Below are 21,249 nucleotides of genomic sequence, written 5' to 3' on the forward strand. Positions count from 1 at the left end.
CCACAGCATCTGTTCTGTTGAGTAACAAAGCAAAACAAAGGGGTAAGCAAGCTATCTAACAGCAACGAAACCTCTATTCTTTAAATTGCTCCTAGCATTGCTCCTCTCACTAACCGGATCCTACTTGCAGCCTCCACTCTGCTGACTGCTGTTTGCTTTGTTTCTGTGGAAGCTCTTCTGCACATGGCAGATAGAACAAAAAGAAGAAAAGTGAATTCTGCAATGCAAGAACACGGTGTATAGCATATCTACTGCCCATCTGTATACATACTTAAAAAGGAAATGCACAAAACTAAAATTCACTCTTTGAGATCTTTCCCTCTCTCTGCCATGTGTCATCGACGCGTATGAATCCAGTGCACCTCAGAGATGATTATCGGGCAGTGTCCTACTAATCTGCTCATCAGCTCCAGGACAGACAGGCACATTTTAAACATATCAGCTTTTCTGTGAGTCTGAGTTAAACTGAAGCCATATAGATAGAAGACAAATACATTAAGCCATAGCAATCCTAAAGATGATAAAGGCTTTAAGTGATCCAGGAGAGCCCTGGAGCCTAAACTAGTGAACTTTAAAACTGCCTCTGCTGAAACAGTGAAGCAAAATCTCTGTTAAATATTTTCTCCTTATAATTTTTTTCATATTGATACACAACATGAATACATTCCATATATTTAACACAACAGTACAGATGGAAAGAATAACTAATGAAACTAATTCATTTTGATTTCTGCTTTACAAATAAGAGGAAGACTTGGTGTTCTCTGAAAGATTTATGAGGCTCCCCACCATAAAGGAGCCTGGATTACAGCTATGCTTACTTTATAAAATGAAATTCCGCCATTATATGCAAGAGTTCATGGCTGTAATTATTTCAATGCACTTCCCAGTCAATGTGTCTTACACAGCTGAGCCAAACCCTCTCTTACATATGCAGGTCATTTCATAAGAAGTCTAAGAGCTTCAACAACTTTGCGTGACCTTGCATTGAATAACACTGGAAAATTGATTTGGCTCTAGTAATAAAAGACCGTCTGCATTATCTGCATTCTAATTATAATTAATATAACCAGGATAACTGCTGTATTATTTACGATTAGAGCTATGGTGAGCACAGTGTAATAATAATCTGCTACATAATTTTTTATTGATCTGATGGCTTTATTGCAGAAAAAACAAAATGCTACACTGCTGTACTACTAAAATTGCCTTTCTAGACATGTCTGTTTAGAGGAAGAATGTTCATTTAACATTTCTTTTATCTCATCAAATTCCCATAGATTTTAGTATCAGAGAAAGTACGATGCTTGCTTGCATGCTTGCTTCTTTCTTTTCTTTTCTTTTCTTTTCTTTTTTCTTTTCTTTTTCTTTTTTTTTTTTTTTCCTTGGCAAAAAGAAAGACAAAATAGATTGTTTAACACACCAGTATTTTCTATTATTGTTTTCTGGGAGGAATTAAGTAATTCCTTGTGATTCACACATCTCATTAACAGAATTGGGTTGTACCCCCAAAATTTAAAGCTCCTATATTACAGTTTCCTTAGAAACCTTATCATTCCTTAAAAAACAAACAAACAAAAAACAAACAAACAAAAAAACAAACAAAAAACCCAACAACAATCTCTTGAAAAATAATTTAAACTTGACAGAATAAATTTAATTTGTTTTCAAAACAATAAGCCATCACTTAGGAGTCTTAAGTCACTGCCCAATCTCACATTTTAACTCTTTCTCCTAAATTCTGGTGAAACAGAGGTGAAGCTCTCTTAGTTTGGCAAAACTAGCTTAGGTTTTTTTTTTTTTTTTTTTTTTTTTTTAATCAAAATTAAAATCTAGGGGTAAGAGTCAGGGAAGCATTTCTAAGAACATAAGAAAAATCTGAAAATGAAGGCATTTTGCAAGTTCATTATTAAATTTAGAAACTAGGTGGGAAAAAATAAGACAATACTTTTCCAGAAAACACAAAGCACTGAAATCTCTAATGTCAAAATAAAATTTCATGTGAAGTAATAGTAAGATACTCCATTTGACTTCAATGGATGAGCTTATTATTAGGCTTTACAGTTAATATTTACAAGTACGAATCTTGAGAGTTTATTCTTAGAAATTGTTTCCCACTACATCAAGACGATATCAGAAATTAATTATAAAGATAGAACAAATACCTATCATATATTTATAGCAATTTAATAGATATTCATGATTACATATTATGTTATTATTAATGGCTATGGTGATGTTATCATCTATGAAAGAAAGATAAATTCTCTCTTTCGTATTCTTTCCATGCATGTATTCATCTCCAGTCTGGCTCCTGGGTGATGCTTTCATGTGTTTGTAACAGCTTCCATATTCCTCCAACATAAATCTGATTGCATTTAAGCCCTACTGATTCCTCCCCAGTTAACACGTTATTTTACTGACATTTTTTTAGAAAGAAAAAACAAAAAAATTCTTGCTGTTTCATACATATTTAGCTCTCATTTGTGCTGCTCTCATGAGTTATCAAGTATTATTATTATTGCCATTGAAACACCAGCTTGAAATAACACACATTACTGAATCACACGCTTATTCTCCCAGTGCAGGATTCCTACAGAATGCTTATTTTCCTCCCTAGAATCATCTATGACTTCTCCACTCAGTGGTCACTGCAGTACCCTCTCAATCACCTCTTCCATGTCATGCTCCTGACACTAGTCTAATATGATGAAGCATAACTCCTTACGTTTGTTTACCAGGAACCTCCCTTCAACCTGCTACCGACAACACTCTTCTCTCTCATTTCCAGGTTCACATCTGTTGCCATTTTTTACTCTTCAGTGTTCAGTAAGTCACAAAAAACAAGACTTCTTCCCATGGTACTGTGCACAGAACCAGTCTCTTCACCATAAGTGCCAGATAGGAGCTTCAGATGGCCACCAACAGCACATCAAAAAGTATCAGCTAATCACCCCAGCTTTTGCAGGTATGAATGTGATTGCCATCTCTGGATACAAACCTCTAACATGCAGGAGAATGAAAGTTAGAATACTACTGGAACTTGTTACTACAAAAAAAAAAAAAAAATTAGAGATTGAGATCCATTATAAATGTTGGTCTGTATGTCTGTATGAGGGCTCTGGATGTGTGATTCACTGAAATATTCTACTTTAATGTAATTGAAGACCAAAAGGAAATACATGAGTGCTCTGTAAGGATGTTTCAACTTTTTATTTCAGTAGTTCCCATCATTACCTGTTTTTAGTTTCCTAAAAAAACCCTACTAAACATGCAATCATAAGTGCATTTATTCTGCTGCGAGAGGAACAAAGATGTCCAGCAAGGGGGTACTCAGAAAATCCCATGTTCTCTGATGTTATTCCATTCTCAGCTGAGAAATAGCGAAACTATTCACAAATTAGATGCTGAGAAGGCTGGAGGTCAGAATTACGTCATGAGACTTGTCATAGTCTACTGTTTGGACTAAATGTGGTACTGTAGGACTGCATCTGAGCACTGTTTTCTTCAATGAATTTAGGTGGGTGAAAAAATAGATGGCTCTCACCCTCCTTAGCTGGGATTATTCCAAACGATCTGCTGCAACAAATACTTTTATTCTATTCTACTATTCTATTCTACCTATATCAATATTTTGGTAAATCTATGGATACATCCTTCATGAAGAACATAAGAACGTTCAGTATTTTTTGCCTGGAACAGCAAGCAGAGTATCTTACATCTATTTTTCTTCTGAGCAAACAAAACTGTCTTATGGCTTGAGAATGGAGAGATGCCAAAATTCCTTATTTCTTCATACAGTGTTCAGCTGATTGCAGTGGGATTTGTTTTTGAATATCTTAAAGACTTTTTGTTGTTGTTGTTATGTAATACCAAAAAAGGATTTACTGAATCATTTATTTTTATTACGTGTTGTCATGGGCTATTATAAATTGAGGATGGGCTTTTCATAACATCTCAATTATTTCTATGTTCAGTGAATCCATTTAAAAGACATAACAGTTCTGTAAACTCATTCTGCCTCCAAAAGTCAAGCTGTTTTTTTTTTTTTTTCTATATCACTCATCACCAGCTAGAGTGTTTCTGGGGACCAAATTAGGTCTTTCTTTAGTGACAGCTGTTGAAGGCATTCAGTGCCCTCAGTATGTTTGTGCTGGTACAGAGCTTGGCATTTTTAAAAATATTCTGATGAGGATACATATACATAAAATCCAGTCTGCTGTACTATCAGAAATGAAATACAGCTTTTTGCCCCCAACAAAGCTTACAGATTCCATTCTGAAGGAATACAATAAATGGATCTATTGACCAGACAGATATTTTCAGTGAAGTTGCTGTGAGCAGAGTTCTATATTAAACATGTGAGAGCCTCACAAAATAGATATTACCCTTATATACATTTAATGAAGCACAAATGCGTTCTTTTGCTTACATTAGCTCCCACTTTAATTAAGATTTCTCAACAGCTCAGAATTTTCTGATGTTTCTGTCTATTTCCTAAACATTGCATTTGAAGTTAAGGCTTTCCATACATAAAGATAAAATTTAGGAAACATTAAAAAGTTTTGGGGGAACTTTGGAATCATGGGAGACATTCAACCAATTGAAAGGTTATAAACAGTAAAAATGCCTAAGTGTACTGTTAATAAGTCAGCAAGGAATGACTTGGCAACTTAACTGACACTAGTTAAACTCATAAAGACTTTGTCCACAGTACACAGTGATGTTGATTGATTGTAAAGAAAATATTAGAGTAAAATGATGAGCAGACGCTGAAAAAAAAAACCAACAAAATCTAAGAATCTCCAGTAAGCTGTCTGCTAATGCTATTTTGTCAAACTGTTTACCTACGAAAACTTCAGGCTACTAGCTTATTTAAATACATGCAGATCACTTTGAAAGAGTTGTTTCAAATTCTTCTAGGACCACATGAAATATGCAACTCATTTTTCCCAGATTTTTAGCCCATGCAGATAGACAAACAGATGTCACCATCAGACTATAATAATGAGGATATATTCTGTGTGTTGCAATAGAGATATACTACAAAATCCCTCAAAAATATGCATTATTATTAATAAAAGCTGAGGATGCAACCTCATCCTTCCAGGCTCTCCCAGATCACTTTTTAATCTGAAAGCTGTGCTTCATTGGATATTATTGCTCAGAACATTCACTACCATTAAAGAAGAGACATTTCTATGTTTTTCTATGCTGAGTAGAGAGGCTGCAAAACTAAAAAATGATGTGATGAAACTTAGCCTATGGAAAAATATTTCTGGACAACAGCAACTGCAGCAAGGTAAGAACACCTACAGTCTCCTGCGGCCTCTTCGCTTAGCTGATGGCTGAACTTCAAAGCCTACTTTTGGACTATTTAAAATGCTAATATGATTAATAACTGGGAATTACTTTTTTACACCAAACTACACAGGGAAATTAAATTAACCCTCCCCCCCATACTTATGCACTGTAAAGGTTGCAGTTTCAAATGACAGATCTGTTCATGGATATTTCATGAGCAGAAAAAAAGGCTAAATTTGTCAGATAAATTATTCATTGTGAATTATTTGCTCAGCTATAAACTTTGCATGTGTACTGTATTTACAAATTTAGCAGGGATCCTGGTGGTACCTTGGGAAGAAGTGCGAGGTAAAAGCCTTATATTCTGCTGCAGTGTTCTATTTGTCTCACCGCATGTGTTCTGCGGGTGAAATCCAGCCCTCCCACACACTGCTGGTTGCTGAGGCTTTCCATGCCGTTATGAAATCCAACCCCTGCTCTCAGCCCACCAGTGGGCCAGACTAGCAGCCAGCTACGGTTAACACCTCCCCTAGGGTGGGTGTTAAAGCGATAGTATCTGCGTGATGAAGGGAGTTCTGTCACCTTGTTGGCAGTTCCTTGGGTTAAACTTGCTGTTGGAGCTGGTTTGAGATCCTCAAATCCGGATGGTTCTGGGCAGCAGAGGGTAGGTGGGCACAGCAGGATGGGGAGGTAGGCAAAGGCCTTCTGGCTCAGCTCTGCCCACCTCACAGCCTCTCTTGAGGTGAGAATCTTGCCTGGGAGTACATCATGCCTCACCATTACCTTACAGCATTTTACAGAAAAGACGGTGTGTTAATTCTCTTGGTTCTGATGAAGCAAAATTAGACACTTCATGTTAAGATGGCAGAGGAAGCCTGAAACTCCTGCTGACTAGCCTTGCATCTCCTCCCACGAGGGACTCCAGGGAGGGGAAAATTTCTCTGAATAAATATTACCAGTGTGAGCATTAAATGATGAAACAAACAAACCCTGTTTCTGTTGCATACCAGGTTAAATCTCTTAAATAATCTTCTGAGAAAACAAGTTAAACAATATCAGTAGCTCTTTACAGGTGAAAAGTGAAATATGCTAGAATACATAGTTGTAAACTATTGGCAAGAGAATTTTTTATGATGATCAGACAGTGATTTTAGGGACAGCTAAGTGGTTTTTATTTTAGCACCGATAGAGAGCCAGAGCAGGGAGATGATTTGCCAGTATATTGACTGAACACTTTTATCCTTTCTGCTGCTTAACTTCTAGCAGAAGTAACTTGAACAGGACTACAGTTTAATACACTAAGGCTTACACAGAAGGTATTATTTTCTCTTTGACAGGGTCCAGTGCTATTTTTACACTGTTTGATAGAGAACCGCTGTTAGGCCTCAGGGAAGGAATAGTGATTCTTTAAGTAGGGCTTGCCTAACAGCAGCATCCTCCCTCCTGCTACTTTATCCACCTCTGTTATAAGAACTGCTTGACTCTCCTTTTGCTTTAAAAAACACACATCGTTAACTATCTCTTTGGTAATCCGCATAACAAACCCAAGCTTGTTTGTCCTGGACGCCTAACTCTGACACCAGCTGCTCTGTTTGTTAGTCCCTTCCTCCCCACTCCAGCGCCCAGCCTCCCTGCCTCCTCAATCACATGTGTTGTTTCTCATTTAAATGAACAGTTGGATTCTTTTATTTCTTACAAGTGCTGGATTCGCCTTATCGCCCTCATTCCTTTGGGGGTTGCCAATTGGTTTTATCCACGGATGTATCATTTCTCATGCTTCCCTTTTTTCTTACAAAGAGAAAGAACCACTTCGTCAACAAGCCTCTCTGGAGTGGAAGATTAAAAACCTAGACATCACCTACCTTGCAGCGCTACTCCCAACTGGGTTGTGTAAAACTCAATTAAACTTGTCCCCATTGAATACTGCATTACAGTACATTAAACAGAAAATTCTTCAAGCGTGATGACAAAGCTTGAAACCTTGCCTCAAAGCTGTTCCTTGTAGCTTTCTTTAACATTTCAGTCTTTATGGTGCAAGTCTCCCGTTGACACAACTTTAGTCCAGCTATGAAAAATCACAGAGCCCCACAGGGATTAAAAGAGAAAGAGGAGGAAAAAAAAAAAAAAAAAGAAAAAAAAGAAAACCCTGTCAAAGCTGGTCTTGGCACTTTCCTTAGTGTATCTATTGAAACTATATCACCAGCAGAGAGACCTGAGAAGCATTAGAGAGAACTATGACAATTTAGAATAATACTATGTTCACTTTCTTCGGTTGCCTTTATGCATTTGCCTTTCTCCAAGAAAAACAGGGACTTGCAATCTCTCTCAATTAAAAATTTAGTAACAAGGTACCTTAAGTTTGGACAAAAATATGAATTAGCAGAGTGTACAAGCCTGCAAAAAGGTGCCGAGTCAAGATTTAAAACCTCTTCCCAAATATAAATGCCATTGCTTTCTCCAGAAGTACGAATTAAGATCAAATTACAGAGCTATACTTCATTTTCATGTAAAAGAAATATCAAAACTTGCCGGTAATAGTTCAAGTATTAGTTTCTTCTCTCTGTGAAACAACAAAAAAGATGAGTCTACATCAAAGTTGTGTCCACCTGGTTTTAAACTATGTCTCCAACTAAAATCCCCCAAAGGAAAAAAAAAAAAAAAAGACTGCCAAATACAGAAAAAATCCTACTTTTCTTACACAAACCTAATGCCTAATGAGATACAGCCATGGTACATGTCAGCACCTCCAACTCCAAGTATAGAGAACAGTTATCAAAAGCTTGGCTGACTGAGTAGTTACATTTCAACAATCCATCAATATACTTCCAAATAATCCTTTATTCTCTTTAACTCTTTATAGCGATGGATGTGAAGAGACATGCTGAGCATCTAAATCTTTCCTAAATAAGAAGGCCTACAATGTTTGCTTCTTACCTCATGCCTTAAAAGGATGCATACTGTTACTGCACATACTAAAAAGCATTTAAAAACATTTCCACTCAAGAAAACTCTATCTGCATTTCAGCCACGAATGCCATAAATTATGCATTCACTATGTGGGCTTCTCAAACATGAGTAATATTATAAAACACCTTCTTGTGTACTATTAGTTCCCTTTGTATTAAATATTCTGAGAAGAGAATATAAAAATTTTCTGTGCAATATACATTCCATTGGTCAGTAGATTTTATTTATCAGTCTGGCTATGTGTTGTCAAGTGCTAGACTGTCAGATGCTGATCACTGTAGAAACTCTGAAAAAGAGAGAATGATGCATTCATTTTCAGAAGGGAACAAAAGCCAAAGCAATTAAGTGAGCCACATATTAACAAAATGTTGGCACTTAATTACTTCCGGCTTTTCCTTTTCATCTTCTGAACTCTACGTAAAATCCTGTGCTGCTTCTCTCTGGTGTTTTATTTTGCCAAAGAGCCCACTGATACAGATTTAGGATCTGCAATGAAAAGATGACAGGGAATTTGTAAGTCCCTGCTGATGACTTATCCTGTCCTGTGGCAATTTTATCTCATCTATCAAGGGCAGAGTTAAGCACCTTTGGATACTTTTAATTATTATATGTCACACATGCAAGAAAGGACTACTCAGAGATTTGGTTCAGCCTGTGTTTGGACATTTCCTCTTAGCACCTGATTTTCTCTACAGCAGGAAAATGAGGAGAGACAAAAAAAGAGAATGATTACTCATTGGTTATGTACCAGTAGATAACAATGAAAATAAGTGACTATGATGCAAAAACCGAAAATGCTACAAGCAAATGCCATATACAGAAAATATTAGAAGTATCTCAAATCTGCACAGCTGTTCCCTGCATTTATTATATATATATATATATAAAATTAATCTGATTCATTGCAACTGAAGTTGTATTTTTCATAGAAACAACAGTTTTGTTGTGTCAAAATAAAGCAAAATAATACAACCCTACAAGAATACTGTGTTTGAAAATGTAAGTTGTTTCTAACAATATTAAACAAATGCCAGATTGTTTCCCAAGTAAAACAGAATTCTTATTCCTCAGAGCAGAGTTTTTTCTTTGGTGTTCTCCATTTACAGTATTCTGCAAAATTCTCTAGCTTAACAAATATTAACACACATTCATCAGAGATGCCATATGAAAATGAATAACTGCAACAAGAACAGGAACAACGAACTCTTTTGTTGTGTTCAGCTGGACATATGCCTCTACTAGCTTATTTTGGGGGGACAGCGAGGTGCAGCTAAAGCTAACTAATTCATTGCAGCATGAATCACAGCCAACTTTGTTACTATGTAGAAGTGACACAGTTTGATAAATCAGCTGTTTGATTCATGGCGTATAGCTAAAATCTGATAGGAACATTTCCAAAACAGAGAATTATGTTCAGAGTTACTGTTACAAATATAGTCTGTTGGTTTTTAGTAATAGTGGTTGGGATTTGCCAACTGGAAAAGTGAATTGACCCAAATTTCCTCCAGAAAAAAAAAAAAAGTAAAGAAACTACATAAAAATAAAGGATGCAGCTGGATATTAATGGCACTCTGTCAAGCTAGTGTGCTCAAGTAAAACCTCAGCTAATCAGCTGCTATTAATTCTTCTTTAACATCTCGGAGACAAGACAACGGCCATGATACAGCCACAAAGAACTGACATAAAGAAACAGCAGTCCAAAACTTTAGATTTTTCTTTTGTATGTTCAGCTTAAGGACCAACTCTTCAGTTTTTCATGTACGAGCTTAAACGTAGCTAAAGAAAATGCTCTTGTAAAGGAAAGAACTTATCAATGTCTGTTTTTAGATGCACCTTGGATTTGGAAACTCAAATCTCTCTGAACTATCGAGCTTTTAAGCATGGATCTATTCACTACTTTAGACTTTGCAATAATTAGCAACACAAGAAAAATCCAAGTGCTAATGCTTTGCTTTGCTGAACATGTACACATGTTCTTAAAGAGAAGAAGGTCATGTATCAGCTCATCACTTTTTTGGAATCTTTTAGCTGAATATATTATAGATTTTTTTAGGTGTAAGAGATCTGAAATTATTTTTTTTCCTTAAGATCATTTAGGAGTAATTTTCTAAAGGAGAAGAATAGTCAAGTTTTTAGTAAACTGGACCTGCACTTAAATATCCAAAAAAGAGTCAAGTTGCTTAATTTCTGAAATTAATCAATTTGTCATATTAAGTCATAGATTATTTAATTAAGTTAAAACCAAAGAAACGGAACACAGAATGGTGTTTCTGTTACACGCATTTCTGTAGGACAAAATGAAGGGAAAGTAAATAAGGAATTATAGGAAGTCTATCAGAAAGACAGCAGTACCACACATAAAGGAAGCACATGGTCACATTGCGGCAAGCCAGACTGTTGTCATGTTTCACGTGTAAATGTCCAGTGGATGTAACTGAGAAATAGCTTGTGTGTACAAAAACATTACTATCATCCCGAGTCACTGCAGAGCTGGGGACATACAGGGATTTACATAGAAAGCACATGGAAATGAACTGTATTTAGTTGACACCAGTAGATCTTCTGAGTTAGTGCAATGAGTCAAAAGTGGGTTACAAGAAAGCAATAAAAACTGTTCATTCTGTAAACTACTATTAAACCTTCAACTTTCCCCCTAATTTATCTAGTTAAAACCAAATAAAGTACATAATACTCTGCATCACAAAACAGCTTTCTTAGTAAATTGCTGCTGGACCACTGGTCCACGAAAGACTCTACGGATGGGGTTCTGACATATAGCCAACTCTTATTTAGCCCTAATTAATTTCTACTTTATGAGGGAATGGAAGATAAAAGTCTTGAAGTCATACTTCAGGCTACACTTTCCACCAAAGTAAGCCACTGAAAAATATCATTGTTTGTGATTTTATACTTCATTTGCTCCAACGATAAATATAATTTAATTGAACCTTAATCAGAAAACTGGCTTAGCCTTAGCAATCTGTCAGTCTTATTTTAAATTTTCATTTAATTGTAACTTGAAAATGCATTTAAACCTCATAATTTAAATCCATTAAAATGCACGTGCAGCCACCATAAAAGCAAGCTTCTTCATATTTAAAATAACAGTTTATTAATAGAGGATGCACAGCGATCACTGAAGGCCACTGTCTCATTTTCCTGCTGTAAAACAATTTCTTTTCATCTCAAACTTGAAGTTCAATTGTCCATACAGTAACAACAAGCTTTCTGGCTGGCCAAAGACACAACTGTTTTCCAATTGTCTCAGACATTTCTGAAAATTTGTTTCAGCTAGCAGACAAAAATCAATACCTCAGCATATTTTCAGTGTCCAACAGTAAGGCATACCAGTCATTTCCTGTTAACACTGTGATCTTTGTTTTTCTCAAGAATGTCTTTCATCTGTTCAGATTTTGCATAATTTGTTTACTGTCCTTACTGTTCAACGGTAGAATTCTATCATGTTATTTTTATATATTCAATTGAAAAAGTAAATTTCCAATTTGTGTGTTACTATATCATCACTGTTACATAAAAAAACATTCTGTTCACCAAAACACAGAGAACAGTATGTAGTGCTGCACTGTTGTACCTAAGTACTTTTATTTTTTGAATTAGTTAGAGCTGTTACAGAAGCATCTAATTGTCTGAATACGTCTTGTCTAGTGTTTCCAATACAATCCAAGTTTTCAATATCCTTTTTACACTGGTTTGCACTCCCCAAAAAGTAAATTTATCCCCGTCATCTTCCGCATTCATCAGTGTATTGCAAAACCAGTGATCTGTAATTTATAATGCTAACACTAGCACTTCACTGAGTGCTAGCACATACTCTCTATCTTCTACACAGTTTCACAAATACATAATATTTTCTCTCAAAGATAATTAACCTTTGAAGGTGTAATTGTTCAGAACTAGTTGCCTATGCAAGCTGCATGGATTTCAGAACTTTCTGTGACTTGAACAAAACACTTTAAGACCAGAGTTACTTTATATAAATATATGCATATATGTACTGTGATACAATCACAGGAATTTTTACAGGCAATTTCTACTCTAGCAGCAAGCCTTGGTTCTGCAGGCCACCAGCCACTTAAGTAATGTGTGTCACAATTCATTCACAGAACATCTCTACTAAATCTGCTTCAACATCACAACTTGCTTCAGATATCACCATTCTGGCACACTGTAGCATTTCTGTTTCTCAGCATCACATTGCCCTCCATCCTGAAGGAGTGAAACTGAAACAAGGAGAAAAAAAAAAAACTCAAATCTATACCGGCTTTTCTATTTTTTCCCTCATCTTTCTTGTAACAGAAATTACATTTTGATAAAGCTGCTACGTTCTCTTCAGGTCAGTGGTAACAGGGTTCAGTTCTAAAACATTAAACAGAAACTGGTTGCAACTTTTTCATACTTTCTTCAGTTCTCTTCAGGGAAGACTAAGATGGTGGGAAGGTTGAGACATGCCCCAAGAGGAGAAGGGCAGATGCAAAGCTGTGGAAACATCCTGTCTTTTTTTTTTTTTTTTTTTTTTTTTTTTTTTTTTTTTTTTTTTTACAATGGGCACTGCAACAGGGCTCCCAATGTTCTGCATCATGTTGAAGCTCTTTCCCTAACCTCCATCTTCCCTCCTCCGTTTTCCTACACATACTTCATAACCTGACCCCAGTAGGAAGGTGAAATTGCCATTGCATTAGGAATAAAAGACGTGAGATGCACTGAAGGCCCCAGGTCCATGGTGACCTGTGGTGGAGCCCTGCTCCTGGCCTCTGCCTGCTGTAGGGAGCAGGGAGGGAAGGAGAGAAATATTAACACTGATCTTTGGGTGAGTGAGCGCACAGACCGATCTTCTGGATCAATGGAGAGGTCAGGATTCATTCACAGAAGATATCTGGCTACAAATCTTGGGTAATTTCTGGAAGACAATGGAGGAAGACATACCTAAGAATGTGACTGAGGATTACCTGCTGATCGCAATTTCTATTTAACCTGCACACTAGAAGAGCTTCTTTAATCGCTTTCAGTTCTGAAACCATTATTTCCAAGAATAAAACACATCTCAGTGTCCTTGGTATTGCAATGGAAGCTATCTATTTCCTCAAACATACACATTGTTTCTATATTTCTCTGATGTCAAGAAGTATCTTTAGATTCCTAAATTAACAATGAGAAAAAAAATGAGCACAGGTTGCTTGTAGAAGTAAAACAAATGCTAAGTGCTTTCAACAAATAAAGTAGGTAAGATCCAATACATGGTTAGGGTGTTGGAGATGTGAGAAATGCCAACAATATTGTTGCTTTTAGTGAGCACAGCAATCACCTGCCAGTCTCCAGAGTCACAAGAATATGAGCTTAGGGACGTATCAATAAATCATGGTCTTGCAGGTCAATTAAGGGGCTGAGAGACACTTGATTTCCTTCTCTCGTGCCCTAATAACAGTCCTCCTTGTAAGCATCTAGAGACAAAGTACATCCAACATGATTTTAGGATTGTGTTCTGGGCAGTTTGGCTCTACAGCCAACACGGGCATTGGGGCAGCACTGCACAGTTCTCCCCAGAGCCATGCCTGGAATGGTATAACAGAGTGTTCCCTTAATTGCTACCATCAGGCTTAACACATTCAGAGGTAAAAGTACAGAAACATCAGCTCAAACTGTAAGTTACATACAGAGCCCCCTATCATTGGGAAGAATATATTTCCAGATGTTTTGAGCTTTTGTTTTCACATGGCACATCTGCCACCATTACTATGTCTTATACCACAAATGCACAATGGGAAGATTTTGACAAGAACAGCTACAGAACAGGCTGCGGATAAATCCAGTCTTGTTTCCTTCCATAGAGACATTTTTATGCGCAGCACCAACGGAGCTGCTTGGAAACAGTGACCAAGGTTTGATTTTAGGCTTTGAGGTCATGGTTTCACCTTGACAACAGCTCTTTCATTTCAAGCAGTAACATTTGCCAGGATCCCTAAGGTGTTTTCATTTTTGTCAAGAAGTGAAAAAAAGGCAGTATGAAAAAATGATAAATCTTAATTCTCAAGCTGCAGGACTATCTCTGTGTCTCCAGCACAAAACTTCAAATCCAATCCAGGACCTGGATGTGTATTAGAAGTCTGCAGATTTAAACCTTGTCCACCATGATCAAACTGGATTTATGGAGCATCATAACTCTCCAGACACCATCCAGCAGCTTATTAATTTAATAGACTCCTGTCCATTCCATGATGTTCCTGCCCTGACAGTCTCTCAAGATAAGGCAAAAGCCTTTTGACAGGACAGAGTGCATATATATTTTCTTCTGTTTTCTCGTGGATGGGGTTGTCGACAATTTGAAATGTGTGGCTCAGCAAATTTGGGGGCTGTTTTTCCTTCCCTTTTGCTTTTCAGGGAAGATGGCAGAGGTAACATTACCATGAGCCACAGGGGTCATGAGGCTTTAGTTCAATGCAATCCTCAGTATTTATTTACAATAGTGGATTGAAAAAAATATTTAATTTAAAAGGAAATAAAACACATTTAGCATCTCTGCCATATCCTGAAAATAACACTTTTCTCAAAATGATTTGTAAGTGACTAATTCTACTGCAGTTGACTTAGAAAAATGAGGCAAATACATACCCTGAAAAAAATAATCTCTGCATGATGCTTGTATCTGTTTTTGCCAGTGGGTCTGAATACTTGAAGCAGTATTTCTTTTCACAAGGTTCCAGTGTGAAGTACAGACTGGGTTTTTTTATCCCTAACATGTTCTCGTGAGTGTTAGACTTTCTTTACAGCTTTTTATAGCTTCAGTCCAAAATATGTCATTCTCTACAAATCTTGTCAGTGTTCTACCTATTTCCTTGCCTCCTCAATTGAAAAGGAATTCAAATTTCAAATTATGAAACAAGCTACATAATAAGTGACAAGAACATAAGAATAAAACACAAAAACAAATGCATATATAGTGCATAAATGAGAACAAGTTAAAAATATCACTTGTCTGTTATGTGAATGAAATGCACTAATAATGAACAAAGAAGTTTTCATTTAAGAACGGAAATACAGCCATACCTCTGCATTTCCTGTGGTCTTCCCTTTACTATCTGCACGCTTAGAATTTAGAGGTCATGTAATAATTCATAATATACTATGACATAAATACAAATTCAGAGAAGATGCACAAAATAACCGTATTTGTATAGATTATTAAAAACCATATGCAAGACCTTAACTTCAAAACTCCCTAGCACAAGTAATCTCCCATTTTTTATCAGCTCTTCCATGGACTGTTCATATTAGGATATTAGGATGGAGTGACGGCATCAGTAGACAGGGGAAGGGTGACAGATGTCATCTTCCTGGATTTCTACAAAGCCTTTGACATGGTCCCTCGCCACATCCTTCCCTTTAAATTGGAGAGGTATGGATTTGAAGGATGGACTGTTTGATGGATGAGGAATTGGCTCGCTGGACGCAGCCAAAGGGTTGTGATTAATGGTTCTGAATCAGGGTGGAGGTCGGTCACAAGCAGCGTCCCTCAGGGGTTGGTCCTGGGACCGGTGCTCTTCAACATCTTCATCAACGACACAGAACATGGCATTGAGTGCATCCTCAGCAAGTTTGTGTATGATACCAAGCTGAGTGGTGCAGTCAATACATTGGAAAGAAGGGAAGCCATACAGAGGGACCCGAACAGGCTGGAGAAGTGGGCCCATGAAAACCTAATGAGGTTCAGTAAGGCCAAGTGCAAGGTGCTGCACTAGGGCTGCGGCAATCTATGACTCTGATTCTGTGATTCTATGATATGCCTTGTGTGCATTTCAAGAAGTATTCTGATTTCCCATGTAGTCTGTTGATACAATGAAAGAACAAAAAAAATCTGTAGCACTACCAAAGACTTCAGAAGGTTCTTCAGCTAATGGAGGCACCCATGGGGACTAGCAGTCTTCCAATAGATAGTTCTGTCTTCTGATAATTTGCATGGAACAGACTAATGAAATTCACAGAATTTTGTTTTTTGTAACATGGAAAAAAAGCCCCCTGCAATTTAAAATATATACCTCAAGTATCCTTTGGCCTACTAAACAATCTGTTCCCTGACTCAAAACAAAATAAACTGATGTTTTAATGTTGCAGTGTTTAAACATCTTATAATGTCTGACCTCTGTCTCATTAGGTTCCCTTGATGTTATATGTCTGCAGAGCAATGTACCATTACATTGCCTGAAGCCGACCAAAAAAGAGCATTTGCTAGCTCATTCACTGGGAGAAAATTCTATCAAGGACCACACAGAACAATTAAGAAAAGTAATTCTGTCTCACTAAAGAAAAATTTTTAAATCCTTTTGTTATAACAACTGACTTTTCTTACATGTTAAAAAAGTAGACTTCAGTACTTTAAATGAGGAATATTAATTTAAAATGACCTCTGATTCTTACTAGAAATCTCATGTAACATTCCTGCAGCATTTGTATCTTCAATGCCATTAGCCAAATAACTCATCCCACACTTGTGCAGTACTAGAGCAGTTTTATGTAGGTAATTACTGCCTGACTTTGTCAGTGTTGGGGCAGAGCATGGGAGAGCAGTGCTGGCAGAGCTGGGTGCCCAGCACTGCAGAGCCCAGCTTCTGCTCTTCCTTCTCACTTGCTGCCTCGCCTCTCATTTCCTTTTATAAAGTAGCTGCATGACACAGTTTCAGCGTGGGCAGCTGTCATTTTAACTAATCTCATGCTGTAAATCCACCCTAGCAGGCCTATTCTCTATTGTGATTGGAGAATGGACATTTTTGGGCAGCTTTCAAAAGCAACATCTGTTAAGAGTAAGCACCCAGTCTTGAGCTCATGGGAAAGTGCTCTGTACACTATTTCCCCCCTATTTATACAAGAAAATGAAACCTTGCTTCTTGTCCTTAGGCAACATCGTCCATTGCCAGAACTTTGTTACGGTCCCTCCATGGGCCCTGGCTGATTTCACTTGCAGAGGGATGGAGGCTTTTTACGGCATTGCTATCATGTGGTAATACCATCGGGGCAATTAAAAGCTCCAGCCCCTGGAATTATTCACTCCCATCTCACTTGGGAGCCACACTGGAGTGAGGACATTTTTTCTCCTCCTGAATCCTCGCAGTAATAACAAAGGCATAAACTACTCAACGAAGCCAGGCAGTGAAGGAAATAACATCAATAAATCACTCATGTAAATACAAAAGCAAGCAGCGCCTACCGCACCACAGAACGATAGGAAGCTCTGAGGCAGGTGAGCGGCTCGTCCCATCTCCAACCCCACTCCGCCCCGTCCCGCTGCCAGATCCCAGCCATACGCCTTCGTCAGGCACCAGCTGCCAGGCCCAGCATGTCCCATAGCTACCAGCTCCCACCCATGCCAGGAGCTGCCTTGGCAGTGCGCAACACGACCAGCCGGTCCCAGCCACAGACTCAAAGATGTTGGTTTTCCTGCACAGAGTTATCCTGTGGTGCTCTGCAATCAATTACTGTTATACCACCATCATTAATAATTTTCTTAATGAAAATGATTCTGTTGATCTCCGTTGTATTTTAATTATCAGAGTTAAGCATAATTACACTGCAGCTCTGAGCTGGCATGTAGACTCCTTTAGGGCGCAATTTTGTTTTAACACACTGATAATGTAATTTTACATTGTGTCAGTTGTTTAGTTATTATCCAGTCGTACAATTCCGCTGTATTCCTGATAACAGATAATAACCTTAGCACCTCCTATATCCTGAAGTCATTTAAAAAGCAATATTGGAATTTCACAACTAGCTAACTTAATCGCCTTATGATTTTATAATTCCCACAGCTAAATATTTGTACAGACACCCTGTTTTAACAATGCCACCAAACATACGGTATCCGTACATTTCACACAAATGGCTCAAATAATATCTAAAAAAGTCTGTTGTATGAGTGTGGTTATCAGTCTGTGCAACTGTCGTTTTTACACGTTGTGTATTCTTTTCCATCTTTTAAAATCTCTTCCGGTCCCAAGGAAAGATCTGCAGTTAATACACCATCCCTCCTAGGCTGTCGAGGGGCTCTTACCTCTAGTTCTAGAGATTTACCAGACCTGGTGCACAATGGTGCATGAATGCTTCTCGAGTAAAGTGCAGTGAATTCATGCATTAACACCTTCTACAAGATCTTACTTGAATTACTGATATTTTGCAGCTCTTTGAAGAAATTCCTAATTCTACACAAAGTACAATTCCACTCTTAAAAATCTCTCTTAAATTTCAGTTACTATGTCTAGGACATCTCTTAAATTCTATAAATTGAATTGAAACTATTTTTGCAACACGACAAAAGTTTGACATAAATATTACAACAAAAAGAGCATATCTTTTAATTATAGCTGTAAAAATTTCCTTTAAAAAGAACAGAATGCAATAATGACACATGCCACAAGCAGCCAGTTTGCATGAGAACTTGTAAAAAGGGGCATTAATTAGCTGTTTTTCGTTTTCCTGATTTGTTCTAGTGCTGGTGAAATGTAGATACAAAAACAACAGACAGAAATTAGTGATCCTGGACTAAACAGAATTAATTTCAGACACCAAATAATTATTTCATAGCTATTCACTCTGAAAGTGCTTTGCTGCGTGGTTTTAAATAACCAATTTCTTAATTTAAAATTTAACTTGAAGATGAATTCTGATTTCACTGCAACAACAGAGCAACATAATCCTGGACCAGGCTCTGAGCATCCTGATCTAGCAGTAGACATCCACTCCAGGGGAGTTGGACTAGATGATCTTTAAAGGTCCCTTCCCTTCCAGCTCTGAGGATTCTATGATTCTAATATATGTACTTCATACACACACACACACATGCACACGTGTTTGCTTACCTAGTGTAAGTATTATGGAGAGTTTTGAAGGCAAATAGGGAGCTATGTGCCTTGCTGAGATTCATTTTCAATAGGAACTACATGGCATAGGAGCTATACTATACTTCTTCTGGGATTGAAAATGTCCCTGTGATCATTCTGTATGCAGTGTGTGGCTGACTAAGGTGTCTTTAGCCTCTAGTGAACTGGAAGTCAGCCTGACAGTCCTGTGCTCTTCTAAAAAGTCTGGGAAAAACGATGTTCCCAAAGATTTCACTGTATTATTACAGCTGAAAGGAAATATAGTATGCACTTCCAAGTCAACTCATTGACCAGTAACATGTTCTGATAGCAAAATCTAAAACTTATTTTCCTCTCAGAAATGTGCCAATTTATTCCACTCAACTTATCTTGGATATAGTGAGAAAAAGAGCTCCCAGGTGACCAAATCCACTATATGTACAATTCCACACATTTGTCAGCTAATTGCTTTCCAAAATAACAATGTATTGCTAAACAAGCAAACAAAATTATACACACGCAACTACAAAATAACATCAAATTACAACTTCATGCCAGCTGACACCATTTCATTAGAAGTAACGGCACTGTGGGAGACAGAATGCGAACACAAATCAAGGCAATGTGATCTGGAATGATGAGATACAAATTGAAGGAAGAAACATTATTATATTTATTTATTTTACCATCTTCTATTTGACATTGTTTTGTGATCCAAGCCAATTAATCTTTGTAGTACAAAAATCCAAGCAGGCCTCAAGGCAAGGGTAGGTGCTTAATGAACAACAGTACAGCCAGTGCCAAGTGCAAAGAGATAAATAGAACTCATTGAAGGTACAACTTATTTCCTACATAGTTTAATCAAATTCCAGGTTTTTAACATGCATTTATAACCTAGGGTGCACATCTTGATCTCCAGTTTTCAAAAGCAGCTGCATTGTATGGTAGAGATATCAGAATTTATCTTGAGCACTGTATGACTATTACTCTACATTCTTAATGAAATACTAAAATAACAAGTATCATCAGTGAAGCAAAATCCAGCACATTAGAATGAAAAGTAATGTTTTGGTCTGCTTGAATTGTGCTGAACCGCATAAAGTAAGTTCTTATTATTAAAAAAGAAATCAATAGATTCAATCATACCGCACTGAAACTGTCTAATGAATTGGTTAGTGTTTGTAAGGTACTTTGAAGATGAAAAGTCTTACTGGTATATATGTGGTAAGTACTATTGTAATTACAGAAAGAATATAATACTTGATAAGACAGCATCCTATGGGAATTCACAGAAGTTGTATTTTAGACTGAAAGGAATTTCTCATTACATTAAGAAGTTGCTGCAAAAAAGTTTGCCTGTGAAAAATATTCATACAGTTCAGTATGCAGGAGAAAACCTTTCCCTACACAGGGAAAACTGTCCCTACATTTCAGCACATTGCAACTTTTTTCACTTGGGCTGCAATCAGAAAGCTGTGAAGGAAGGGCAGCTCAACCCTTTTTAGCTGTGAGCCCAGTTCTTTAGTACTGCAGGTGTTTCAGGTTGCAGAATGAATATGTTGGCATTCTGTAATTATAATAGAAGGAATTTATAAGACCCTGGTGTGCAACTCATTTTTAACATGCAAATTCCCTGTTTTCAGCTTTTCAACTTTCAAAGGCTTGTGGCAGTTTAAAAGCAATCCTCTTATAAGTGTATAAATTGCAATGATTATAGGAACAAGTTGTAATTGTTTCTAGTAAGTTTTTAGGAGTCTTTGATGTTATGATTAGTGTTTTGTATGTTAATATATTGATATGGGTGCTTATTTGCCTGGATGCTTATGTGCTGAAATGGTCACTAGGTTGCCTCAGCAAACAAATCTTTGATCTCAGTAGGTCTGTTTGGTTGGAAATAAAACCTAAAAGAAATTAAACAAGAACAGTACATGTTCTGAAGCATTCACAAAGTGCTGAGACTGGTGATTGAAATACAAGGAAGGAAAGTCAGTTTTGCAACATGACCTTCAACAGGAATTCCACAAACAGCTACTCTAAATAGATTATTCTGTGTATTCAAGCACTATTTTTAATAGGCTGCAATGATACCATGACCAAATTTTACAAAGATTTCACC

General features: G+C 37.2%; 1 protein-coding gene across 2 annotated transcripts in view; it reads right to left on the reverse strand.

Moving 5' to 3' along the window:
* The window catches only part of ZFPM2 (zinc finger protein, FOG family member 2), a 306,275-nt gene that overhangs the window by 85,076 nt on the left and 199,950 nt on the right, over positions 1-21,249 (reverse strand). The window lies entirely within an intron of this gene.

Source organism: Lagopus muta, chromosome 3, assembly GCF_023343835.1.
Source record: "Lagopus muta isolate bLagMut1 chromosome 3, bLagMut1 primary, whole genome shotgun sequence".
Lineage (NCBI taxonomy): Eukaryota > Metazoa > Chordata > Aves > Galliformes > Phasianidae > Lagopus > Lagopus muta.